Source organism: Amblyomma americanum, chromosome 6, assembly GCF_052857255.1.
Source record: "Amblyomma americanum isolate KBUSLIRL-KWMA chromosome 6, ASM5285725v1, whole genome shotgun sequence".
Taxonomy (NCBI): domain Eukaryota; kingdom Metazoa; phylum Arthropoda; class Arachnida; order Ixodida; family Ixodidae; genus Amblyomma; species Amblyomma americanum.
Window position 1 is genome coordinate 42,107,307 of NC_135502.1, and position 27,920 is coordinate 42,135,226.

At 47.9% G+C, this 27,920-nt stretch overlaps 2 non-coding genes and 1 pseudogene across 3 annotated transcripts; all 3 read left to right on the forward strand.

Annotated features, from left to right (window-relative positions):
* Positions 1-27,920, forward strand: LOC144094674 (uncharacterized; annotated as a pseudogene). Its single transcript, XR_013306541.1, has 9 exons — positions 1-376; positions 9,004-9,188; positions 13,388-13,794; positions 14,926-15,095; positions 17,648-17,721; positions 18,479-18,594; positions 23,425-23,729; positions 25,404-25,543; positions 27,634-27,920. The product of XR_013306541.1 is annotated as an uncharacterized LOC144094674 (transcript).
* On the forward strand, positions 21,590-21,662 carry TRNAV-CAC (transfer RNA valine (anticodon CAC)). The gene has a single exon. It is a non-coding gene; the product is annotated as a tRNA-Val (tRNA).
* TRNAV-CAC (transfer RNA valine (anticodon CAC)) lies at positions 26,076-26,148 on the forward strand. The gene has a single exon. It is a non-coding gene; the product is annotated as a tRNA-Val (tRNA).

Genomic DNA, 27,920 nt, shown 5'->3' on the forward strand with positions numbered 1-27,920 from the left:
ATGAACTTTGCCCCGCCGTTCCTGGTCCACCTGCTGCTGCTCCTGCTGCTGTGCCTGCTGACGACAACGCCACGCTACGTTATGTGCCTCTCTTCTTCGAGCAGCGGCAACGCCACGCTTTCCGCCGCAGTCGCAAACGGGTCATCCCTGGCGCTTCACCCGGAGGACACCGTACACCGGTGGCGAGCAGTACGCGCCGTCTCCTTCCCGGGGCGCAGCGTCCGCCGCGGTCCCGGAGCCAGTGTCCCCGCCAAGCCAAAGAGGATACCCAGCCCCGAGGAGATCCGCGCTCTGCGCCGCCTCGTCTTCGAGCATGGCCTGGCGGAGGAGATCGCGCAGGAGGTCCAGGGACGGCAGGTCAACTACCCGGTCGGAGGCGAGCAACCTTTACATATGTTAACGCCTTGGCTTCTCTTTCAGATGGCTGGCCTATTGTGGCGGGGTGCCGCCTCAACGGAGCGTTTGAGAGTTTTAGACAGAGGATAGCAGAATGGATGGAAGTGTTGGCGTGCAAGTGGTTGACGCAATAGTTATATTGATTAATTGATTTGATTGATAAGGAGAGGGGGAAAGGCAGGGATGTTAACCAGAAAGGGTTCCGGTTGGCTACCTTGCACTGGGGAAGGGAATGAGGGGATTAAAAAGGGAAGAGAGATGGAACAATAAACACAGTCACAATCTGTCAATCAAGGCAGTCGTTCCTAAAAAACAAAACAGTGCCTTGTAAGTATTGATGGCAGTCAACTGTTGTGGCCATGGACCGATGATCTTGTCTTCTGTGAAAGGGCGAGGATCAAGGCAACGGAGCGTTTGAGAGTTTAAGGCAGAGGATAGCTGAATGCATGGAGGTGTTGGCGTGAAAGTGGTTGAGGCAATAGGCAAAACCAAGCGACAAAATATACAAGGTGAAACAGTGGCAAGGTCTGCGGTAACAGCGCTCCCAAGATTTTTAGAGGGCACTATAATTTGGGGGAGTGGCACATATTATCCCTGTCACGATCAAGTTCCAAAAGCGATGTTTTGCACGCGACATTTCTAGATGGAAGTGGGCACGCGTACCCTGTTTAACCGGCTGAACGCCTTCCGAAACCGTCGATAACGTTTGAAAAGTTTTGGTGGTACGCAGTTCCTATAACCAAGCAAAACTTCTGTAATGCCGATGCGTTGTATAGCGTGTTAACTTTAGAGTGTCATTGCGGCCGAGGGGATATCTGGGAATCTCAGCGATGTTACTCCTTCTGTGTTCTCCGGAGGGGTTATGCAAGTTTTAGATTTAAAAAAAAAAGCGTCAAAGCTGGCGCTTTTGGAAATCACTGTGTTTTTGGGCCCTAATTTCTTTCTTCCGCCTATACAAAACAGGAGCTGTCCCAGATACGCGCAAAGGAGATAAAAATACGGCCATTAATGCCTTGCAAAACAAGCAGCTTTGCACGTAGTCTAAGCTCAGAAAATAAGAGTGCGCGTGATGGTCCGGTAGGTGCAGAGAGAGAGAAAGACGAGCGGAAAGGCAGGGAGGCTAACTAGGCGACGTCCGGTATGCTACACACTGAACAAATTCTCACCCATAAGGGTGCAAATGAGCTGTCCCCAGATGAACACTCTTTTGGGGGCTAAAAAGGGTGCAGAGATCAGCACCCTTCAGGAAGGGTGCACAGCATGAAAGTTTAGAGGACGCGCATCAGTCCAAGGCTTTTGCTTCATGGGTGGATCAGTGTGGAGCACCCTTTCAACATGCGTTCGTAGGGGTGTTATGGAAAAATAGTACCCTTAATGAGGGTGTAACCATTACACCCTGTAAAATATGAAGTGCACCCTTCCTTAAGAGTGCTGATCTCGGCACCCTCTTTTATCACCGAACAATTGGAAAAGGGTGTTCGTCTGGGGACAGCTGATTTACACCCTTAAGGGTGAGAAATTGTTTAGTGTGTACCCTACACGTGGGAAGGGGAACGGAGGGAGAGATAGAAGGGAAGTGAGCAAAGGGAGATTACTTTTCCACATGTTCGCTGGCCATTACTTGCAGGGCACACAGGGCACACACTGATAGATCACAACCTTGCACTCAGTCTTGAGCCGATATGTACAAATTTACAAAGAGCAGTATTATGCTCTTTTCAATACTCGACTCGCGATCAGTGAAGCAGTATTTATCCCACCCGATAGACGGATGCCCATCAAGTATCTCCCGTTCTTGTCGCCTAACAGCTGGCTATCCATCGACCGAGTAGTAAGCGTGCAATGACGCAAACATAATGACACTCTTGAATCCTGTCCTTGCTTCGAAGATGATGAGCTATCTTGGCTAAGCGATACGCGACAGGGATAATTTAAGCGCGAAAAGGAAAACAAGAACGCTATTGTAGTGCCCAGTTTAAAAATATGTTTTCTAATCCCAAAAGTAGCACCACTTCTTTTTGTAAGTGAAATCAAAGCACACCGCTATTTTTAACTTTCGCCAATCAACGTCTTCCTTATGAGTTTGCGTAAGTACAGCCCTCTCGCATTTAAATTGTGCGCGATAGCCCACTCCTTTAGTGCACACTTTCACAGACAATGTTCGTAAGAACAATGAGACAGGAAAAGTGGTTGACAAACGCAGATGGCCGTGCAGTCGGTTTTTCGAACGAATAAAAACAAAATAAAAAAGAGGCAGTTAATGTCGCAGCGTTCCGCGCTGTTGGATGTAAAAGAAAAATACAAATAAAGTGAGAGTTCTCAGCACGCGGTCACCGTGTAAGTATCCTCAGGCGTGACGCACTCGGCGAAGTGCCGACGCAGACCATTGCACTCGCGCGAGAACTGGCAGTTCCAAACGGTCGTCATATCCTGAGCTGCTACCACGTCGCCACCGCGAATTTCAATCGACGTAACGGAGCTGAGAACTGCGCCGTCTTCTTGCTGGAGAAGGAGCAATTTCAAACAAGGTAAACTATAAGCTCCATGAAAAGGGCAATATGTTGGTTTCTTTCATATAGCGGCTATCAACTGATCCACAGCCAAAATCGACATCACGTCATGCGCAGGCAATGACAGCGAAAACTTAGCGAGGCCAAATCTTTATACTTCTTCCTTTGTGAACACAAGGGAAAATTTAAAAAATTTTCTGTCAGGATGGGTGTAAGGCAGGGAGATACAATCTCTCCTCTACTGTTCATGGCGTGTTAAAGGCCCCCAATCCCGGGGGCCTTTAAGGTAATAAAGTGAAGTGAAGTGAAGTGTTTTGAGGCGGCATTCGGAGAATTGGATTGCGAAGGATGAGCTATGAATATCAGCGGATAGAACCTTAGGACATAATTTACAATTTAATGATGACATTGCCCTTTTAAGTAACTAAGAGGACGAATTGAAGATTATGATTGAGGACCTATACAGAAAACAGTAGATCTAAGAAATCATATGAACTAAACTAAGGCAGTGATAAACATACCGGGAACAGAGCAGCAGTTTACGATAGGCAGCAATCCATTGGAAGTGTTAAATGAGTGCACCTAGCTGGGGCAGATAGTGATTGCAGATCCAGACAAATAGAGTGAAATGGCAAGGGAAAATTGAAGGGTGGTGGGGAGTGCACTTATATTCATCAGTTTCGAATAGCAGGTTATCGGCATCCCTCAAGAGGAAGGTGCAAAATAGGGATGTCTTGCAGTACTCACCCATTGGGAGAGAGGGAAGGGGGTGATTACTCCTGACCTCTCGCCGTCACAAAAAGGCGGTGCATGGGGTCTTCCCACAAAAACCCTTTCCCCGCCCCTGTGCCGAAGAGGCGCAGAGCGATTTCTGGCAGTGCAAGGCTGGAGATTGTAAGTTTGGGCGGGGTCGGAATCAAGTTTTACTTTCTTCATTACCACCACAAAATCTGACAGATACGTTTGTTTCTGAGCTAAATTCATGAAACAAAAGCTGCCGCGCGACGAAGCGAATGAAAGGAAACAAAAGGAATACAATATAAGCATTCGTGAGCGAGGCTTCCAAGGCTGAGCCGATAACTCTTGCAAACGTGTTTGCTAGTGCCCGTAAATAATGCTACAAGTCACCGGAGTCAACATTGCTGGGAATATTAAATTAAAAAAAGATTAAATTTGTTTTCAACTCACAAGACACGCCGCCTTTTCTATGGAGCGTACCATACATGCTGCGTATAGCAATCGTGGGGAAGCGCTCAGGACAACTATGTCTAATTCTTTATTTATAATATGATTAGCAGCGTCGAGAAATTAAGGCAGAGGAACAGTGGCAACATGAGTTAGGAACTGCTTAAAAATTCGTAATTCAGAAAAAAAAAAGAGAACAAGCAAAGGAAGATTGCACTTTACTCACTAACAAAACCAGAGTGTCGCTGCAGGCACCTGCTACGTGTGTTAGAAGAGCGTTCCATCCTGGGAGTATAGTTGGCAAGAAATAGAATTTTTTTTTTCCGGCTTCATTTGTTTCTTGCCTCCCTTAACTTGTGTCATTCCCGACGGTACGATGAGAGAACCATGAAAAATAGTCCCTCCTCCAGACAGGTATACAGCGTGGAGTGCGATACCTTACCTGAATATATTCTGCATGAAATTCTGGAGCCATAGAAAGCAAAATTTGTTGTGAGCCCAGCTCACTGAGTTCCCACGGACGCGTTCAGAAATTCGCACGCGTACTCCTCAGACAACTTCGTTTACCATTGTTAACCAAGACAGATGCCGACGTCTTCCGCCGAGAGAGCGGATTTCATCGTGCGCTTTGTTGGATTTTCTCTCCCGGGTATATATGCTCCGGTTATTTTGTGAATCCTCAAGCAAGTTATAGCAGTCAACCGAGGAGAGCCGGCCGAATCAACAGCACAGCGGGCATATGCTATTTGCACTCTGAAATTGCTGTGGTGTGCCCATAAACATAACGCGAGCGTTGCTCGTGGACGAGCATGGAGCCGTTCGTTGGTGCAGTGAAAATGCCCAGTCATGTCAAGCGGCGGTGCTACGAATGAACGAATAAAATGTTGATGCGTGGCCGAAGATTAGGTCGCATGCGACAGAACCCTGTCAAAAATTTTGTTCACTTTCTTGTCCGAATGACCACTTCGAACTTTTGTTGCTTGCACCCCCTGACGTATTGTATAACCCCCCCAAGGGGCCCTTAAGGAATAATAAATTATGATGATGACGAAAAAAAAAACAGAGAGGGTCATATGACAGGAACAAATTGAAAAGCAAAAGTCTACCGTTAGCTAGGAATAGTTCAAGCAGAACTAAACAAGCAATACTCGTAATTTCGCGAGTGTCAATAACAAAATGTCATTGAACCGGTTGTATATGTAGTAGACATTAGGCAAAAGAAAAAAAGTGTGTGAACAATGAGAAAAATGACCGAAGTTACTACTAAACGAGCTTTAATTGCGTAGTTATTCCGCGAGTGCTGTTAATAAGATAATTATCACACTGGTGGTATGTGGTACAGATTGGGTAAAAAACTGCAAATATAATGGCAACAATAATATAAAACATTCTTAGTTCGAAGTACAGATCTGCACGGTGCTGTTTCAAGTGGCATGCCGAAAGTGTTAATTATTTCACTAATTGATCCCGGCTAGTAACAATAGTATGTGCTGAATGTGTTGAAATTATTCCAGGGGAATACTGGAAACCCATGAAGGAAACTGTAAATGAACGACTTGGAAGAAACATTGCGTCATTTTTCAAACGTTTCCCATTCATTGCATACGTTAGGATGAGCTATAATGTAAACAAGAAATATATTGTCCAGCCCCCCAACCGTGATTACAGCAGACTGAACTCAAAGTAGAGAGCAGCACGCGAGGCTTCTAGTAAAGTATACACTGTTTGAATTTGCCGCGCTCTGTAGCTGCACTATGCCTTTCCTTTCCCCCTTTCCCCACTTTCCGCTTTTTTCCTCTCCATCCTACTGCTTTCCGAAATTCTTACACAAAGGATGCCAATGGAGACTATGCGACAAAGCACACAAAAAACACCGATCGGATATCTTCGCTTTTATCGATTTATTAAACACCGTTTAATAATTAGTGAACGTAGCTCAGCAAAGTGCAGTGCTCGGCCAGCTACTGATATATATATATAATATATATTCGCAATTCGGAAATAATTCTACGCGTCCATTTATTCATCCTCGCACAACGCATCATATGCACGAGATCAACGGGCTTAAAAAACAAAACAGGAAAAAAGCACGGAAATTACGTAACGAATTAGACCAAGTGTTCTTGTAATCTGTTACCGTTGAAGCATTAAAGAAGCAAGAATAAACGGATTTACTGAAATTAATCCGTACGGTTCTGGGATGGTTAGTTCACGCGGACGGGCCTCTTGCTTGCTCATTATGTGCTGTTGATACGCGCTGGCTGAAGTGAAAATGCTACTCTTGACTAAAAGACCTGTGCAGGGAAATAGTGCAATTATTGTCCGATACAATTATGACAAACATGTTTGTTAATGTCCTCGTTTTTTTAATAAATTCAGTGTCACTATAAATTTCGCGTGGTCGCTTTAGCGGCAGTATTTATAGCTGCCGCTCGCGCCGGCAAGCGGGTTCCGGGGTGATGCTTGCATAAGGGGACACGCACGGAGCACGTTGTTGCTCTCCCCGCTTCCCCTGGGAAGGTCTGAGACACGAGCCCATTGGAAGGCCCCAACCGGGTCCCGACCGAGAGGTCGGTCGGCTCCACAAGAAACGTACGCCGCGGGGCTCGGTCGAGGGAGGAGGCCTGCGCTGCCTCGGTGGCCAGGCGGACCGAAGGACCCCGGTCGGCCGTTGGAAACGGACCGTGGCTGGCGTTCTGAGCTCGATTTGCAAGGTGCCTCGTGCGAGCGAAGCATAACTCAATTCAGACTACTCCACCTCGGGACCCACATTACTTTTTGTCTTATTTTACAAGTGCGGTACAAGGCCGCGAAGTCTCTGCGCACGGCTCTCGCGTTGTGTGAAAGCGGTTACACTTCGACGCCGACAGAATTGACGCACACCGCACATAAGGCAGAGTGCACTTCACAGCAATTATGGTGATATCAGAACGTTGTCGTCGATGATGACATCAAATTGGAACGTGCGCTAAAATTACGTTCCTGGCGTATATCTCTGGAACTAAAATTGCTACACAGGTAGTGTAAGCACTTAAAATGCACGTTTCGACGAGTTCTACCAAACTGGAGGATTCGCACTAACGCAAGAAGCAAACTAGCACAGTCAGATATGAATCTATGAAAAGGAAACAAAATCCACAACACAAGCAGCCGGTCTCAGTTTATTCACTTACCAGCAGCGGATCCTCAGCGCTACTCATAACATCGCAGACGACACAGAACTCCCCACATTTTTATCGTCTGGACCTTCTTGAACGTTTATCTTGCTATCGCACTCGAAGGTGCGCTCCCTGATTATGCTGATGGGTTATCAAACTCTCCCCCCCCCCCTCCACAATGTGACTCTCTCGTATCCATGGCTAGTGCCTGGATGTCTTCTGAATATTGATGTTATATAAGCTTGCCAAATCCCTCATTAAGTCCCCACACCTAGCATCCCTCATCCATGTTTTCTTCTTTTTGTTACAATAAGAGAAACCTTACCACAAAACAAGAAACACCGCATTTTTCGCTTTACAACTTGCACCGTTACCCGCCGCGGTTACTCAGTGGTTAGAGCACTCGGCGGCTGTGCCGGAGTTCCGGGGTTCGAACCCGGCTGCGGCGTCCGCGTTTCGATGAAGGCGAAACGCAAAAGGCGTCCATGTGTTGTGCGATGTCAGTACATGTTAAAGATCCTCACGCGGTCGAAATTATTCCGGAGCCCTCCACTACGGCACCTCTTTCTCTCTTTCTTCTTTTACTCCCTCCTTCCTCCCTTCACTTATCGCGCGGTTCGGGTGTCCATCCAGACATGCAAGATTATTACTGCGCCATTTCCTTTCCTCAAAAACCAATTTTCAATTTTCTTGCGCGGTTATCAGTCCGCTGTTCGGTCGGCTGAACGGACCTGACATTTTAATGATGAATCACTGCACAGAACTCCCATCACCAAGTTTCCCAAGCCGGATGTCATGCACCAGCATCCTACTGCTCACATGAAAGACAATAGCATCTGTCGATTCTCCTCTCTGATCAACAACTAGTTGACTTTAAAATGTTGATTTCTTCAGACACAACTGCAGCGCTAACAACCACGTTCGCATTCAGGAAGACTCACACGCGTACGGGCGCGGCGTCTGAACTTTTGTGTGTGTCTTCCTGAACGTGAAAATGATTGTTTGCACTACATTTATGCCTAAGCTTAGAAACCAACTCGACCAAAAGCTCGTCTTAAAATGATGAGCTCGTCTAGTTTACGCTCCTTTGTTCTCTCTGAGCCTTTTTCCCCAGTTCAATATGTTTCAGAAGACTATAGTCATTCAAGGATGTTTTATTTCACAAAATCTAATTCTCCCGACCTTTTTTTTCGTTTTCCTGATTCAACAGAAGACAGTACTCTGATGGAAGGTCGGGGGTGTCCTTAGCACATGTGTCCTAGTGCAATTTTATAGCCAAGCTACTCCGGGTCCAGTGTTACAATGTGTCCTCCTGGGACCATGATTGATGAAGCACAATAATTAGTAATATATTTCTCGAAGGAGTTGAAGTGGCAGTTCCAGAAATGAGAGAAGTTAGGTCAGAAACAGACGGCGGAATGGCAGTTCGTTCCTAGACATGGACGGCGTTACTGATTGATTGATTGATTGATTGATTGATTGATTGACTGACTGACTGACTGACCCACCGACCGACCGACGGCGGAATGGCAATGCTTATTATTTTTCCCGCTATATTCGGCTCACTTCGTTGCGAGACATGGATGGCGTTAATGATTGATTGATTGATTGATTGATTGATTGATTGATTGATTGATTGATTGATTGATTGATTGATTGATTGACTGACTGACTGACTGACTGACTTACCGACCGACCGACCGACCGATTTGGTAAACGATTACAAAGAACCGCTGATGTTTTTTTCTTCCTAGGCCTTTCTTTCTTCCAGATGCTATCTCAGCTCTACGACCTGAACCGGTGTCGAACTCCCCAGGGTCTTCCGGGCACCTGCGGCGATATCACGCGTTGCATCTACCTGCTTCTTGACTTCAGTCGCCTTCGGCAGTCCATCTGCTTCCAGAACCTGCTTTTCCCGGGGGTCTGCTGCCCTGGAAGGGTCAGTCCTAAGCACTGTAGTGTTCCTGTGGCGCTATGCGTTCTCTCCCGGTGACGGTACGCGCCGACAAAAAAAATTAATGTGGATTATCTCTGTGGATTAGTAACATGCTGTTGCTGACAGGAAGAAGGAAAAAGAAAGTGCGCGGGCTTGCCTACTGGCTCAAGCCGAGCCACGCTCGCTGCCGCGCGCTCAAAATAGTAGGAGGGGTAAAGGATAGGAGAGCAAAGAGTGAAAGAATAGACGCGCCGCGCTAATATGCCCCGGGCCGATCCAGGAGGCAGTACAATACCGGGCCGACCCGCGCCAGAGTGTTTCAAGCCAAGCACTCCGCCATATTCCAAAAATAAGTTTAATATATTAGGTCCAAGGACCCTCAGCAGATATTAAATCTCTGTGGATTAGCTCAGCAAATCCAGGATATACAAAGCGAAAGATGTCGGCGTTCACTGTGTTCATTGGTGTTGGCGTTGACAACGTTCTAGACGGCGACGGATTTGAGGAAATGAAGGGCGCATAACTGGCTCCCTGGATATGCGGACGCCGCATTCGTGCTTTGATACATGTAGCGGCTGTGAGAGAGAGAGGTGGCCTGAATGCATTAGCGCTGACAGCGTTGTGACTGACATGTGGCACTGCAGCAATAGCTAGGCCGCAGCGTTCATTTGGTGATCAATCTCTCGCGATCAACCATTATCTACATGCCACCTCCCAAGGTGGCAGGGAGGGCGAGCTGCCTATCCAGTGTGCGGAACGCAAAGCACGCTTTTGCAGTTGGACACCAACACCACGTACATGAAAGCGAGATTGAGGTCTCCATTGGCCTACAGAGCCGGTTGTGCGCCTTTCCTTTCGTGAAAATAACGGAAAATTGTCAACGCCAATGAACTCTATGAACGCCATCGGCTCATTTGTTTTGTTTGGTTTTTGAGGAAAGGAAATGGTATAGTAACCATCTCACATATCTCGATGGACACCCGAACCGCGTCCTAAAAGAAGGGATAAAGGAGGGACGGAAAGAAGAAAGAGAAAACTGAAAATTGAAAGTTGGATTTTTGAGGAAAGGCGCGGCGAGGCGCGCGTTGTGACGTCTTGCGCCTCCTCTGAGCACCGCCGCGGCCAAATCGCGTTAATAATAATAATTGGTTTTTGGTGGAAAGGAAATGGCGCAGTATCTGTCTCATATATCGTTGGACACCTGAACCGCGCCGTAAGGGAAGGGATAAAGGAGGGAGTGAAAGAAGAAAGAGAGAAATAGGTGCCGTAGTGGAGGGCTCCGGAATAATTTCGACTACGTGGGGATCTTTAACGTGCACTGACATCGCACAGCACACGGGCGCCTTAGCGTTTTTCCTCCATAAAAACGCAACCGCCGCGGTCGGGTTCGAACCCGGGAACTCCGGATCAGTAGTCGAGCGCCCTAACCACTGAGCCACCGCGGCGGGGCCCAAATCGCGTTAATAATTGGTTTTGGGGGGAAAGGAAATGGCGCAGTATCTGTCTCATATATCGTTGGACACCTGAACCGCGCCGTAAGGGAAGGGTAAAGGAGGGAGTGAAAGCAGAAAGGAAGGAAGAGGTGCCGTAGTGGAGGGCTCCGGAATAATTTCGACCACCTGGGGATCTTTAACGTGCACTGACATCGCACAGCACACGGGCGCCTTAGCGTTTTTCCTCCATAAAAACGCAGCCGCCGCGGTCGGGTTCGAACCCGGGAACTCCGGATCAGTAGTCGAGCGCCCTAACCACTGAGCCACCGCGGCGGGGCAAAAGCCCAGCCCCAGTAAAGTTTTCGCTTTAAAAAAATGCAATTCTGGTCAACTCATATGTGATGCCTGCCTACGAGAAAAGCTGTACAGCGTCCTGCATGCAGCCAAATGCTGTCTTTCGCGAGACAAGTGCATTGTGTGCAACGGAAGAAAGAAGAGTTACAAGCATATTCTTCATAGTTGTAGTATTATTTGCACAGTTACGGACATGAGGTCAACTGCGGGCGAGGACGTTGGAGCGCGGCTGTAAAGAGTTTATTCGAGTGACGTCAACTACGCGGCGCGCCTATGCAGGTAACCATAGCGAGCAAAAATATGGCGGTTGCATCGCCTCGCAGCCACACGAGTGACAAAATAGGAAGTTTTAGAAGTGTGTGACAGTATCGTTTAGGAGGACAGGGGAATATCGCGGAGCTAGTGCGCATGCGCAGACCGCTAACACCCCTTGGGTATCTTGGTTATCTGCGTAGCGGGTGATCGGGAAATATGGCGGCGTCCGACGAAGAGGAGACGGCTCGCCTCGCAAAAAATTCATCGTTGCCGCTTCACTGTGCGGGTTCGAACCCGACCGCGGCGGCTGCGTTTCGATGGAGGCGAAACCATGTGCCGTGCGATGTCAGTGCACGTTAAAGATCCTCAGGTGGTCGAAATTATTCCGGAGACCTCCACTGCGGCACCCCTTTCTTCTTTCACTCGCTCCTTTATCCCTTCCCTTTCGGCGCAGTTCAGGTGTCCGACGATATGCGAGACAGATACTGCGCCATTTCCTACCCCAGAAACCAATTTTCATTTTCATTTAGCTTCACTGTGTGCGACGTTCGCAGAAATTAATGATGCACGATTATTTTTTTATTGATGCGAAAGCATTATGTGAGTACGTCGCATCAGCGAAAAGTGTCCGCAAGCATTGTCCGGACGATTATGTCGTTCTGCGAAGATAAATGTGCAAAAGTTTGATTTCGTTAGGTAGTGCGTGAGTAGATCTTGAAATGAGCAAAGTTTGGTTGATGAGTTGCAAATAGTTAATTAATAAAATTGAATTAATGAAAATAAATGCTGTGTTTGAAGCATGTTTCGTGTGCCTGATTCGATTAAAAACGATGTAAATGCGGGAGAAGGCTTATTCTGTATAAAAAATAAAAAACCATGAAAGAAGAATGCAAATAAATTAATATAGAAACAACAAAAGTTTGTAAAATGAAAAAATGAAAAAGTCTAGAAATGAAATATGGATGGAGAAAGAGAGGAAAGGGAAAAGATTTCGCGAAGTATTAGGGATAAAACGCTGCTAATTTTAAGTTTGCTTCTGGATTTTGACCAGCTGCTAGGCTTAGCCAGTAGAAGTAAGTTGTTTGGTCGCCATGGAGACAGGACATCATAAATCGCGCGATGTTCAAGACAGTTATTGACACACAAAAAAGGAGGTTACAACCTACTAAATTGTGCATGATACATTGTTTTTATTATCTACTAACTTCTCGTACTGCTGGCGTCAGTAGAAGTGGAAATTATTTATAGCGAGAGTTACAATTTTGCGCTTGACTTTTTAGACGAAATGGTGATGGGAGCGGCCTAACGTAATCCAAGACGCGGCCTGCTCCCCGTTCTAAAGCTCAGTTTCAGCTTAGTTTCGAACATCGCACAAGGAGGGGGGGGGGGGGGGAGCAGGGTTGCCACGCAAGAGCCTCCTGACGCTAATTGCTTGTCCTTAGGCTGACGAATGGACTGGTCCCTGAGACGCGCTTTAAGACCTTGTGTGACTTGTATGCTAGCCCGTGTGGCCGTGGGTGCGTGTATTTTGTGATGGTTTAAACGCATTCTTTGCATTAATGCTTTATATCGTTCTTCGGTGCACCGTTTCTTCTTTCATGAGATAATTCGGCTGGTTAATTATCGCCCCAAACAGAATCAAGCGTTGGTTCTGTTTATTGTTACTGCTATGAGGATAGCTGCATTACCCTTATGACGTGATTACCATAGAGTAATCGAGAATCTCCTATACAAAGTAACTATTAAGTGAAACTACATCACAATGGCTTTTTAACCGTCCGACTTCCGTCGACATGTTTCCTTTGCAGTGCGCAAGCAGTGTCATTGCTCCAATTTAATGACGTAGAGTTCTATCAGCCGGCAACAAACCAATTGCAGTTCGCCTTTGTACAACACACTCGCAGAAACTTGTCTGTCTGGAATATATTTTTAGAGAGAGGATGATTTACACGACTAACAACAACCCGCAGCGCGACATAACGGCTACAAGGCCTACAGGTACGGCGCTAAGCCTTGGTAACCATTACTTGGTTTGGTAGCCTTGGTAAGCCTTTGATAGCCACTAAGCCTTGGTACGGCACTAAGCGTTGGTCTTGGTAGTGGAACAAACAATAGCCGTAGGTCGGCAATCAAACGCGTGTATCCCGTCTCCTCACGCAGCTAGTCCCAGTCACTACTACGACCACCAACACCGCAACTTCGGCGAGCACAAGGCCGGCAACAACCACAACCAGCGCACCTCCTGTTGCCGGCGTCCCCGCCGAGAGCGGCATCACGACGCCGCAGACTCCAGCCTCGCTGGAGGAGCCCTTTCACGGAATCGAACTTCATCACCGTGTCCGTGGTCGAGGGAAGCAACAAGTCGACCACCTCGATGCCCTCCGCCTGGACCACCACGTACCCGCTCGGTGTACACACCACCCGGAGGCCCAGGCCGACCACAACCCGTCGGATGCACTCCGCGGCCGCCGTCGTTCAGCACGTCACAGGTGGTGACCAGCCCAGTGATAGTCACAACGGTCACATCCAGGCCCACCGCGGTGGTGGCCGTCGACCATATTGCGCAGGTACAATTTGTATCGGGATAACACACAGGAGAGGTAGTTTAGAGCCTGTCCTAACTCATGCTCTCGTAATATGGCTTCCGCGAGACAGCTGAAAGTCATTGCAAAAGGCCTGGATAACCGGGCCCTTTGAATAGTGCTTCGGGACATTGTATACTAACCCGTATAAGTTACCCCGGCTGCTGCATTCCGTTTTAAGCTTCAGTAAATATGTGTGCAGAAAGAACAAAAATACCAAAGTAATAGCTTCCAAGTTAAACTAGACTTAATTTTAATGCTATAAGGTACTCCTAGAAATACGCGTACTCCTAGTGCGACGTCAGTTAAGTAGTATGCGAAAACGGTTTGGTGGCACAAGGCGTCGGATAAAGTAGCGATGGCCATTTCTTACACGAGTTAACTCTAGGTAGTGAGAGAGAGAATCATTCTATTGAAGAGAACAAAGACGGATATTTTTGCATCTCGTCTAACCCATGCTAGCTGGGTTTACAGCTGGCGCCCACAGGGAGTTTGGAGTCAAGTGACGTGGACAGGATGTCAAGACAAAGACAGTGTTCAAGATTTGCTTACGGTGCATGCAGCTTGACAGGAGGGGCAAGAACGCAATCGGGAAATAGAGGTCGGGAGAGTGCACTGATGCTGCTTGAATTTTTCAGAAGACGTGTGCTGGGGTACACATATTGCCTACATCGTGTTGCAGGGTGTTAACTGTTATTATTGCATATCTCAGGGAGACTCTAGTCAATCATCGTCGAGCAAATGGAGGCTGGGCGACACAGAAGATGAAAAACTGCTAATGTAAACTACAAACAGCTGTTTGAGAACTCAACCACATCGAGCATCTTAACAATCTGCTGCTAGGAACGAGTTTTATTCGTTAGCTGATAGAAATTTAGCCGTTAAAAACACGATCAATTAGAAGAGGCTTGCGGTCAGTGTTCGGCTTGACATAACTTATAAACATCATTACATGCATCATTGCATTGCAAGATTACGAAGTTCACAATGAGCCTTCGCACAACGCTTGTAAACGTTGCCATTCAGCATCGAAGTACGGAGATGTATTAGTGCTCTAACGGTTACGTCTGTGTCACCATTCCATGCCAATGATTGCCTGCTGTTCGCTGCGTTCAGGTGCCAAGGCCGCGGCCCCCGAGGCCTCCCCGGCCACCGCGACCCCCCCCCCTCCGCCCCCACCGTTGTCGTCTCCCGCGATGCCACCGCCCTCTGCCGCAGCGCACCTGCCCACGGTGGGGCTGTCTGGGGGCCCGCCCCGCTCCTCCCGCCGCCGGCACCTACCAGGCGTGAGTGCCCGAGATTTGCAGTGACACTGACCCATCCCATGCTAACATTTCATAAAATGTGAAACAGGAGTAGTGTTCCCGCTGTTTGGAAACTTTAGCAACGATAAAGAATGTGTCCAGGCTATATACCATTGCTTTTGAATAGGAAATGTATTTTCATGTGTGAAACAGTACAGCTACAAGACACTACGCAATGAAGGCTTCGTATTAACGCGACAGCGTTAAGGAGCTCGTGTCGCAGAAAAGCCGGTGTCGTCGGCGTCGGCCGTGAGCTAAATATCCTTCCTCCTCCCCGTGAGCGAAAAATCCCTCCTCCTCCTCGCACTGCCTTAACAGATAGCTCGCGATGGCAGCGCAAGGAAAGGAGGGGGGGCCAGTCATATATATCGGTGGGTCATATATATCGGTGGACAACCCGGACCGCGCCGCAAGGGAAGAAAATTAAATGAAAATTGATTTTAAGGAAAGGAAGTGAGGCCTGCCACATGCATATATCTGTGGACACCCGAACCGCGCAGTAAGGAAGGAAAATGAAATGAAAATTGATTTTAAGGAAAGGAACTACGACTGCAACTTGAGTCCCGCGCGTTTCGGAAAGGCGCCTGTCAGCGCTTCTACATGGTTTGCTCTCCGCGCCTACATTTCACCGTACGTACGTGTAGCAGAGCGATTTGTCTAACGGGCAAGGCGTCGCGCCGAACGGGCGACGGCGTTCGTGGACTCTCTGCAGCGCTGCAACTCGCTGTCGCGTTCCACTCTTAAAGGCGAAGCTTAAGCGTTCTCCAATTTTTATTACGACCATCCAGGATTCCGTAACGCATGTTATATCCCTGTACAAGTGCATTTAAATTCAAGCATAAAAGCACATGATTTTTTTTAATTGGTTTTGGGGGGAAAGGAAATGGCGCAGTATCTGTCTCATATATCGTTGGACACCTGAACCGCGCCGTAAGGAAGGGATAAAGGAGGGAGTGAAAGAAGGAAAAAGAGGTGCCGTAGTGGAGGGCTCCGGAATAATTTCGACCACCTGGGGATCTTTAACGTGCACTGACATCGCACAGCACACGGGCGCTTAGCGTTTTTCCTCCATAAAAACGCAGCCGCCGCGGTCGGCTTCGAACCCGGAATTCCGGATCAGTAGTCGAGCGCCCTAACCACTGAGCCACCGCGGCGGGGCCACATGATGATAGACTACATGGTCTTTTTGTTTCAAATGGCATAGCGAGAACAAAACGACAAAGACGGTAAAGACACGGTGCACGTCACTTGCACCGCGTTTGTCTTCTTACACACGACTTGCCGATCCAGAGAAATGGGAATAGCAATAATAATAATAATAATTGGTTTTTTGGGGAAAGGAAATGGCGCAGTATCTGTCTCATATATCTTTGGACACCTGAACCGCGCCGTAAGGGAAGGGATAAAGGAGGGAGTGAAAGAAGAAAGGAAGAATAGGTGCCGTAGTGGAGGGCTCCGGAATAATTTCGACCACCTGGGGATCTTTAACGTGCACTGACATCGCACAGCACACGGGCGCCTTAGCGTTTTTCCTCCATAAAAACGCAGCCGCCGCGTTTCATGCATTCCGTTTTTTAAACTTTGAATAAGTGAAAATTCTAAGATAATCTCTACGAGGAGTGTTCAGTACGCTTTGTCTCGTAGATGTGTAACATTTCATAAAGTAATCGACTTGAAAGATGATACGTTTAAATGCAACTGTTCTGACTCCCAGGCTGCGACATTTTCACAAAGTGATTGAGTTGAAAGACGATGAAAGTCTGTAATCTCCTCTTTATTACCTGGCCGCCGCAGTGGATGAGTGGTTATGGCACTCGGCTGCTGGGCCGAAAGACGCGGGATCGACCCCGGCCGCAGCGGTCGAACTTCGATGGAGGCGAAATTCTAGAGGCCCGTGTACTGTGCGATGTCAGTGCACGTTAAAGAACCCCAGGTGGTCGAAATTTCCGGAGCCCTTCACTACGGCGTCTCTCATAGCCTGAATCGCTTTCAGACGTTGACCCCCCCCCCCAAAAACTCCAAACCACAATCTTTATTACCTGGACATGAGTTTTCGATGTCAATCTTCATCTTCTGTCGTAGTGTAGGCTTCAATGTATGCTTCAGAAAAACTCACCGGACAGTTACGAGTTTGTAGTGCGAATGTTTGTTTGAGCGCTAGGTGTGGTGTGAAAGCTAAGAATTTTTCCAGGAACTTGGCTCCGCGACGTGTTGGCGCGCTGCCAAGTTCACTGGGCGAGTGATCGCAGCCGCGGCTTTCGCTAGAGCATGCCGAACCGGCACTGCCATGACATCGTCTGCTGTGCTGCAAAGGTCACCATTTGTAGCAGGTGCTCTGTGCTGCGGATGGCGCCGACAACGGCGCAAATCTGAGGAACGAGCTGAGCTAACGCTGGGATATTATTTGAGTGTAGCCCTCCAGCTGATATCTAGATATAAGGGCCATTCATTCTGCCTAGTGTCCCAAGCTTTTGAAGGCCATTTCCAATGAGGAAAGGTGGATGCTTACACCGTGACTCTTTCGGACTTTTCAGGGTGTGGTCACGCCGGTCGCGACTCCAGGATTGTCGGCGGACACGAAGCGACGCCTGGCCAGTGGCCCTGGATGGTAAGTGGCAGACGAGGTCGGGACAACAGACAGAATTTTTGACAAGTTCAAAGCACGTCTTTATGCAAATATCCTTGCCCGTTTGAAACAAGTTCATGCTCGCGTTTTATTTTGCAAGACAGGTGTTCTCCAATGTTTGAGGCCTCGGAGTTAACACCGTATTCAGGACATATACAGATGCCATATTTAGACTCTTAGTTCAGTGCAGTGAAAGCCGCGGCCTGTCCCGAAGAGACTGAGAGGAACTGCACTTGATAGCGGGAACAGAGAAAGAGAAAACTTTATCATAATTGATTTTTTTTTGGAGGGTGGTCCTCTTAATCCAGATTCCCAGCGCTGGCTGCTACCTGCGTAAGGCGGACCATCCAGCCGTGACACATAAAGCGTTACTTTGAGTATAAGCATCCCTTTTCTGTAGCGAGACTCTGCAGCTCCACTTCTCCGTCGTGACTTGTACGAAGAAACAGCCGGCGGAAATCAATGTTTTATCGAGTCCCAGCCTGCTAGTATAGTGGTATCAATGCCTTCGCACTGCACAGAGCTGTTGAAGGCGGCTTCGTTGCATTAAGTTCGTTAAAAAGGAGTATACACACGCAGTGCCCATCGGCACTAAGAAACTAGCGTTTAATTATCATACGCGATTTGTTTTGACAGAACTGTATTCATTTATGGTCGCTGCAGCCGTGTCTCTTACTGGACCGGCCTTGAATCTCTGCGGTGATTTAGGTTGTCGGCTTCGAAAATTCTCTCTTCGCAGGCTGCCATATTCCTCGAAGGTCGCCGCGGCCGCGAGTTCTGGTGCGGTGGGGCGCTCATCAACGAGCGCTACGTGCTCACAGCAGCTCACTGCCTGTCGCACCCTTCGGGATTCAGGTACCGCCGCCCTTCGCTGCCACTCGTCAGCACCCTAACCCAAAAACAATGTTGTCGTCATCACTGAATGCGGGCGCCGCTCATGTGATGGTTTCTCAGCGCGGAGAAATTGAGGAGAATACAACCAGTTCGTATACGCTCTAAACACGAATGCCCCTGTGTCGGATTCGCCCCGCCGCGGTGGCTCAGTGGTTAGGGCGCTCGACTACTGATCCGGAGTTCCCGGGTTCGAACCCGACCGCGGCGGATGCGTTTTTATGGAGGAAAAACGCTAAGGCGCCCGTGTGCTGTGCGATGTCAGCGCACGTTAAAGATCCCCAGGTGGTCGAAATTATTGCGGAGCCCTCCACTACGGCACCTATTCTTCCTTTCTTTCACTCCCTCCTTTATCCCTTCCCTTACGGCGCGGTTCATGTGTCCAAAGATATATGAGACAGATACTGCGCCATTTCCTTTCCCCCAAAACCAATTATTATTATTATTATTATTATTATTATTATTATTATTATTATTATTATTATTATTATTATTATTATTATTATTATTATTATTATTATTATTATTATGTGTCGGATTAAAAATAAAGCTGTCCTCTAGCGCGCTCCCTTCTATAAAAGATAGTGGCTAGAGTACAGCTTACTCTTTTATTACTTATTTAGAGCGAAAGCTTTACTACTCCCCCTGCGTAGCTCCTTCACCGTGTGCGCAAGTTTGACGTTGAACCGAGGAGAAACCACGTGACAGCTATGACGTCATTCAGCCGCCGCCGAAACCGAGCGCTAGCCTCTGTTTCTATACCCGCCGCGGTGGCTCAGTGGCCCTCGACTACTGATCCAGAGTTCCCGGGTTCGAACCCGACCGCGGCGGCTGAGTTTTTATCGAGGCAAAACGCTAAGGCGCACGTGTGCTGTGCGATGTCAGTGCACGTTAAAGATCCCCAGGTGGTCGAAATTATTTCGGAGCCCTCCACTACGGCACCTCTTTCTTTCTTTCACTCCCTCCTTTATCCATTCCCTTACAGCGCGGTTCAGGTCTCCGCCGATATATGAGACAGACACACCGCCATTTCCTTTCCCCAAAAACCAACTCTGTAGGGCGTCGGCGTTCATTGCGTCTATTGGCGTTGACAACGTTCAAGACTCCGATGATTTTGAGGAAATAATAATAATAATAATTGGTTTTTGGGGGAAAGGAAATGGCGCAGTATCTGTCTCATATATCGTTGGAGACCTGAACCGCGCCGTAAGGGATGGGTAAAGGAGGGAGTGAAAGAAGAAAGGAAGACCGCATAACTGGCTCCCTGGGTCAGTGGACGCCTCAATCGCCCTTTGAGGTATGTGGCAGTGGCGAGAGGTAGAGAGAGATGTGGGCTGCGTGCATTAGCACTGACAACGTGGCACACACGCGGCACTGCGGCAGTAGGCCGCAGTGTTCATTGGGTGGCCAACCTCTCGCGATCAACCATTTAACTGCCACCTGCCAGGGTGGCAGGGTGGGCGCACTGCCTATCCAGTGTGCGGAACGAACTCAACGTTACAGACGCCAAGCCGCGTCTAGTTCGCCCGCTGCATCACAGCTTTCGCTCTCTAACCAGGTTCAGCAGTATATTAAACCGCAGCTAATTTATAATCCGCTACAACAACGATGCATGGCTTGGTATAGTCTTCATTAAAATTATAAAAAAGCATTTGATTTTTTCGAAACACCAGCAGTCATGCAGGCACAGCGTAACTTGGGTGTCAAAGAGGCATGCGTCAAAGTGCTAAGTATATCTGTCGAGACTGCACTGCAACCATGGTCTTCCACACGCAAACTGATCAAAGTGCCAGCCCGCAACGGCGACAGGGAGGGAGCGACAATCTCTCCAGTCCTATACCCTGCGTGTTTGCAAAGGGGAATTGGGAGGGTCGGATTAGGAAAAACTGGGAATCAGTTAATGGTTAGCACCTTAGTAATCTCCGATTCGTTGATGACATTGCCATGGTAAGTAACTCAGGGAGCGAACTGCAACGCATGGGTTACGACCCCTGAACACTGAAGGAAAAACTTGGGGATAAGCATTAATATGAAGAACCCTAAATTGACGTTTCACACTTTGGGAAAGGAGCAACGGTTTACGATACGCAGCCAGGTATTGCGAGTGACAAGAAAGTACATCTATTTAGGCCAAGAAATGACCACAGATCCTCACCATGAGCATGAAACATCTAGGAGAATAAGCATAGAATGTAAAGTATCTGGTAGGTCTTCTAGCGTTACTGAGAGGAGCTATTAAGGCGGCTTATGTGGCACAATATTACCTGCGCTGGCGGACAGAAGAAAACAGGTGAATAATGTTAACTAGTCAGCCGCGTAACTAATTTCTGATGATTAACTTTTTAATACCCCTTGCATTTAGGCACTGTTCGAAATTAGACTTTGTAGCCGGCCGTCAGTAATAGAAATATAAAATTTTATCGTTTAGAAAACGCTATTAACCTCGGCGCTGTGCCTAAACAAGGTTTGGCTATTTCGACTAGTTACGTGAAATGGGGGGGGGGGGGGGGAAGGGGTTAATTTGCCTGCATGCTTTTCGAAAGCGCGTGCGTTTTGGTCCGATGCAGCCAACATTCGCTGAGCCACAGCGCCGAGGGTAATAGTGTTTCCAAAATTATAAAAAACTGATATGGCTATTATAAACTACCGGCTACACATTTTCGTTGCAACTAGCTCTGTAACAATTATAAAGATAATTATCAGAAATTAGTTATCCGGCCAACTAGTTAATTTTGTCATCTGTTTTCTGATGTTCACCGACACTAGCATTACTCTGCTGTAGAAACCATAATCTTAACTCAAAAAGCCTATTTTTAAAATTTAGCGTTGGGTTTCCCTGAAACACCTGTTATAATAAATTGCATGAATGTGTCGCAAACTACATGAACAAGGGCGCAATGGAAACGGGTCGCTATGGTGTGAAAAACAAGATGCTCGGCTCAGCAGCACTGCCCAACTGGTTTCCGTGGTGTAGCGGTTATCACGTGCGCCTCACACGCGCAAGGTCCCCGGTTCGACCCCGGGCGGAAACAGTTATTTTTATTTTTGTATTCTTATTTCTTCCTGTTTATTTATTTCTCTTTTTACTTACTTTCACAACCTAAATGCCCAGAGGTGCATCAAGAGCTAAATTTGCTTTCAATATCGATCAGGTAAAAGGAGTTCGCCAGTGTAAAATTTTGCCCACGGCAACAACAAATATGTTTGCGGAATGAAAAGCTAGCAGCAAGCATCAACATGAACTTTACCAGACATGTTCGCCTAGCAGCACAGTTGAACGCAAAGCATTCGGTATTCTTTTGATTAGTTTGCGGGGCGCTTTAGTTACAAGGCATGCAAACATTTGGAGCTACAAACTCGACATTCTTGCTTGCTGTTCTTGGTAAATGCACCTCCTAGCACATAAACCGGGTGAACGTCAGCAGTCACATTTGGTGTCGGCATCGGCGTTCGGAGCACGGTACAAGTAGTCCTACATCAGTTGCAACACGGGAAGCCACATTGTGCATCCCTATACGATGCAGCGCCTTTATTAGACAGTTTTAGCTGTGCGTGTGCAACGGCTTAGCGTACGCAAGGAGTTTTCGGGGACGGTAGTGCGCATGCGCAGAACGCAAGCGCAAGCCCTGCGTCTTGCGTGCGTACGCTAGCCAGCGGACTTGCGTTGCGGCGCTTGCGTGGCTTCCGTACGTTAACGTTGACAAGATGGCGGCGCCCTGCTCGCCCGCTTCGGAATAAATACATATCGCCGCTGGATTCTCCGACGCAATAGCTCGCTCAAATGGTAGCGGTTCGCTTTTATTTCGCCTACTATTGTCCACACGTAGCGGTATAAGCGATAAATAGTCCCTGTTTTTCAGATAACTTGGCGATTTTCAAGCTCCTAGGCCTAACTAAATGCAGTGTGTTTTCCTCGTAGCAACGACACCTGGCGAAGCAGTTTTCTAGCTTTTAGTCAGTTCTTACATTTTCTTCGGTTTGCATAGTTTTTCTTGGAACAAAAAAAAAAGGCTCCCAATGCGCTCACCCTAGTTATCAGTAATCACGGATGAAATTTTCTTCAACCGAGCGTTGATGTGCTTTGACGTCTTGTCACTAGATGGCGCTACCGTTTGGGCGTGCGCGTGAGGGACGCTACGGCACGGCCAGCTAAATCTATACTTCGGAGCGGACAGCGTAAGGCACGCAACGCCGTAGCGCTTTGCGTACGCAAGCACTGGACTACGCACTTGCGTTGCGAGAAGAGAATAGACAGTTTTAGCTGTGCGTCTATTCTCTTCTCGCAACGCGTTTCAGAAATAATGTTAGCTTAATTTTGCAATTCTTGGGGTTTATGGTAAACCAGCTCTTTCAATTCATCTCCTACTTCTTTCTCTTTTTTTCCAGGCTCCAGTGGATAGCATTGACAAAACAACCAGGCAATGTCCACTGCAACTGCTTCGGGCGTTCCTTTTTCTATCTTCTGCGATGGTTCAGTGGCTGAAAAGTTCTGTACTTTAGTCCTAGGTCGCGAGACCGAATCCCTGCCTTGGAGGCTGCATTTCAATGGAAGCGAAATTTACAATCTACCATGTGGCGTGCAATATGCCAGTGAACGTTGAGGAACCTCAGATAGCCTAAATTAAACCGAAGCCTCCAACTACGGCGTCTCTCATAGCTCATATGCAGCTTCGAGGCGTGAAGCTTCACATACCATGTAATATAGCGTACTTTCTTTTCCCCTTCCTTTCCTTTTCCTGACATTCATTCATTCATTCATTCATTCATTCATTCATCCCGCTGCACTGCGAGCAGGTACCGGCCCACGCAGCTGAGTGTGCGGCTCGGCGAGCACCACATCTACAGCGACCGCGACCAGGCGCGCCCGGTGGACTTCCGCGTCGAGGCGGCGCTGCAGCACCCGCGGTTCGCCCGGCATGGCTTCTACAACGACATCGCGCTGCTGCGCCTCTCGGCGCCCGCGCAGTTCAACGAGGTGGTGCGGCCCATTTGCCTGCCGGAGGCCACACCGTCGACGGCGGAGGCCATCAAGGCGAGCGCGCGAGACCCCCTCGCGGGACTCATGGCAACCACCATCGGATGGGGCACGCTCTCCTACGGTGAGACGCTTCCGCAGGTCGAAGGTGCGGTCTAGCGTGCTGGTACAGGCTTCTCTAAAGAAGTAACTAAAATAGCGTACGGCTCAGATGAAACATTCAGCGATGGCCACGTATATTAATGTCCATTTCCTCTATATTCTTCGTTCTCTTTTGGTTTGGCTCTTGATTTCACTTGTCTTGGCTCGACGCCGATCAGCTTCAGTTAAAAGCCAATAAAGCACGACTATAACTAGCCTGGAGGAAGGCAACTCCTCGTATAACTGAAGCCTGCTGTACGCAGGCTACAACGGGCTTCAGTTCTACGACGACTCGGAGTTGGCTCACATTAAAGCCTCTCGCCGCAAACGTAAGGCTTAAGGGGTTTGCTTCTAAGCCGCGCAGTGTAGATATTGTAGCTTCCGTGCAAGATTTATTATTCGAAGGGTTGGAGACAAAAGTTCTGTTCTCTTTCGAGAAATCTGGATCCCTGGCTATGCATAGCGAGCCGTTACAGCGTGGCCCAGACACAAATCACTTGACCTGAATAATTTTGAGAAAGACTGTCCATCGAATCAACAGTATATGTGCGAGAGATCTCAGGTAAACACGTGGAGCAGTTTATTATTTTTGTACTCACGGAAAACACTGCGAGCGGAGATGTCGGTAGGACACCTTTCCTGAAGTTTCTATACTTTCGCTCCCGTCAGGACATTAAGTGAAAGCAATTAGGTCGTTTAGCGTTTGTTTTTGAGTGAGAGAAAGCTCTGTGATGAAAGGGCATATCCGAGTTTTACTTAATATTTTGAGTTTATAATCACGTCACATTCTTAGAATCCCATTTATCTGCCCCCTACCCCCTAAAAAAAGAAGAAAACTTACATAACGGTTAAGTGTGTGTAACGCGAATGTTTGAGCTTTAGCTGAGGTGTGAGAGCAAAGAATTTTTTTTTATTATTCTGGCCTAAGCGATTAGACTCTCCTCCAATGGTCGAGCGCATGTGCAACACACAGCGCTTTGTGCGCCATGCGCCTTCTGCACAGTCTCGCTGGCTTACGTGTTAAATGTGTAGTACAGTGCATCAGCCGGGTGCAGCACCCATCGCCTCCCACGCCTCTCCTTCTTCGCTCTCTCACTTTCCCTCTTCATCCTCTGCTTTAAATGTGGAGTAGAGCAGACGATAGACCTGGGTTCGAACCTGACCGCGGCGGCTGTGTTTCGATGGAGGCGAAACGCTAAGGCGCCCGTGTGCCGTGCGATGTGAGTGCACTTTAAAGATACCCAAGTGGTCGCAATTATTCCGGAGTCCTCCACTACGGCACTTCTTTCTTCCTTTCTTCTTTCACTTCCTCCTTTATCCCTTCCCTTACGGCGCGGTTCAGGTGTCCGCCGACATGTGAGACAGATACTGCGCCATTTCCTTTCCCCAACAGCCAATTCAATTCAGCAGACGATAGATTCATGACGACAAAAGCAGCGCAGACTTAGACAAAGCCCAATGAACAAGAAGGAAGACACCACCAAGGATTCTAATACTGGAGTAGAGATCACAATACAACGTATCTACGTACACTGCCACGTTAAAATCTTTGGTGCTTTGTATATGTACGCAACAAAGAGCCGCTACTATACAGAGAGGAAGGAAATGGAGAAAGCCATTCGGGAGAGGCATGAGCCGCTGCGGTTCTCCATCGCAGGCGGCTCCAACAGCGGCACCCTGCAGCAGGTGTCGTTTCCCATCTGGCGCAACGAAGACTGCGACCGGAGATACGTGCAGCCCATCACGCGTGGGTTCCTCTGCGCCGGGTACATCGAGGGAGGCAAGGACGCATGCCAGGTACGTCGCGTATACTGACAGTGCAACAACCGCTTCATTCAGGGCTTTTCGCTTTTTTTGTATTTTAAACTGCGCACTGCATAAGGAGTTCCGAGCCAGTCTCTTTGCAGACCTCGCTTCATTTTCGAGGTGATTCTATGTGCACGCATATGTTCTGCCTCTGCCTACGGGATACGGAAGCCAAGTTCCTTTCCTTGTTTTTATTTTATCAATCAGCAGCCGTTGATTCCACGCTATGTATTGAACAGGCAAAATGAACGCAGCCCACAGACATAAATCTTAATTAAAAAAAAATCTTCATTGCAGAGTAGCCTACACGTTTTGTAGGCCAGAACAAAACAAATAGACAAATTCAAAACGTAATAATTTTAGTTTTATGTACAACTATAGTATGAACTCTACCTCAGTTTCCAGACGCGAATGAAAGTACTGCATAGTGAACAACGGCGAACAATTGTATAGAGAGCAATTAAGAGCGAACAATATTGAACCCAAGGTAGACAACCTGCAAAGACCCCACGCTGTCATCCCTGTTTCCGTGGTGTAGCGGTTATCACGTGCGCCTCACACGCGCAAGGTCCCCGGTTCGACCCCGGGCGGAAACAGATTTTTCTTTTCTATTGTAGCATGTTTTGAGTGCAGTACCAGCAAAACCCAAGGCGACAACAAACCTTTTTACACGAGCCTGGGACGCTCCCTGAGCTTCATTATTAGCACTCAAGAGACCAAGTGCTAAGACCAAGTGCAGCGTGGTGCCGAAACGCGTTTCGCTGACTGCTGGACTTAAAGAAGACGGCTTGAGTTGAACTGTGAGTTAACATTTGTGACGAGGGATAGAAGGAGAACAAACTCCGTTTAACGTCGGTACCTATTTTTGTACGCACTCTCGTTTATCTAGCTCCGCTTACGCGGCTGCTGCGTTTTCCGCTGTGATTACCGATTGCCCCGTGCCAGGCTCCTGGCGAATAAACATCTTTTCTCTGTGCAATTGCGTCGAACAAATTGTTTTTATTCACAGTAGAGAAGGAGGGAAACCCATTAGAGAAATAACACCAATAGAAACGTAAAGGGTGTGTTGAACGAAGAGGTAAATGCTGAGAAAATACACCGGGAAAATACGAAAGGAAGGAACCTGGATGGACTATACCTGCATCGAAGTTCAGTGAATGGAACTGGAAAAATTATTGAACACATTTGATCAATAAGTATAGTTTGAGCAATAAACAAATAAACACCAGGACATGATTTCGTATCATTCGTGGGACAGCGTCTCATCTCTTGCTTCTTCACGCCAGGCTGTCATAGCACGCAGTTATAGAGGTATGAAGAAATATTTCCGAAACGTTCACTCGTGCACAGCATGCCGAAATGGTTGTGAAGAAACATAGCATGTTTTGTCAGAATGTCACATAACGACGAAAGAGTGAGAGAAATTATTTATTTCTTGACACTGGTTTGAGTGATTGATTATTCAGTTCCCGCCAACGTAACTATACGGTGGTTGTTTTCATGATGTCACCACCCAGTTGCACGGACGTTAAAGCACCTCCTTGAATATAAACGATATTGCAAGCCTTAAAGCTCAGTTTTTTATTTCGCTTGCAATTCTTGTTTGTCGTTTAAACCAGGGCTTCTTGTTAACCAGCCTCCGTATACTTAAACATGTTCCTTGATAGCAAGGTAATGGTTAGTATGACACGTAACTTAACCTTCGGCGTGTGTTTCTGTCTTGTGCTGTCTCGATTAGACCGCGTTTGTTTTGGCCTAAAGCTTAATTAGAGAATGCAAATGTAATTGCTTGACAGTAGGCTTTAGTGCACCGTCACCTTGGCGTGCGAGTTTAGGCCGCTAATTACTTTTTACCCAGCTTACTAGGTGCCTATTGATATTTAGGAATTATGAAAACTGCTTGCTGGTAGTGACTACTGGTACGATTCACCATGGGCACATTTTATCTCTAGATCTTTGTTAGCACACAGGTGGACAGACGTGATTACGCTCGAAATAAAGAAACGTGCTCTCTTCGCTTATGTCCGCGCCTCTACGAGGGCCTTCACTGCTCTGACCAACGCCACACCCTTTCCACGCAGGGCGACTCCGGCAGTCCGTTGATGGTGCGCGACCGGGACCGGCATTGGCTCGTGGTGGGCGTGGTTTCTTTCGGAAGTCGATGCGCCGCTGCCGGCTTCCCGGGCGTCTACACGAGGGTCAGCGAGTACCTGGACTGGATACGCCGCAACAGCCGACCCTGACCCTGACAGCTCTAGCCAAGCCCGGGAGACCGGTTTCACCATCTCCGTCGAGAGAGCGCGTACTCTCGCTGACGTGCGGAGCGTCCCAGAGAGCCGGGGTAGCGTCACTGTGCTTCGCACTACGC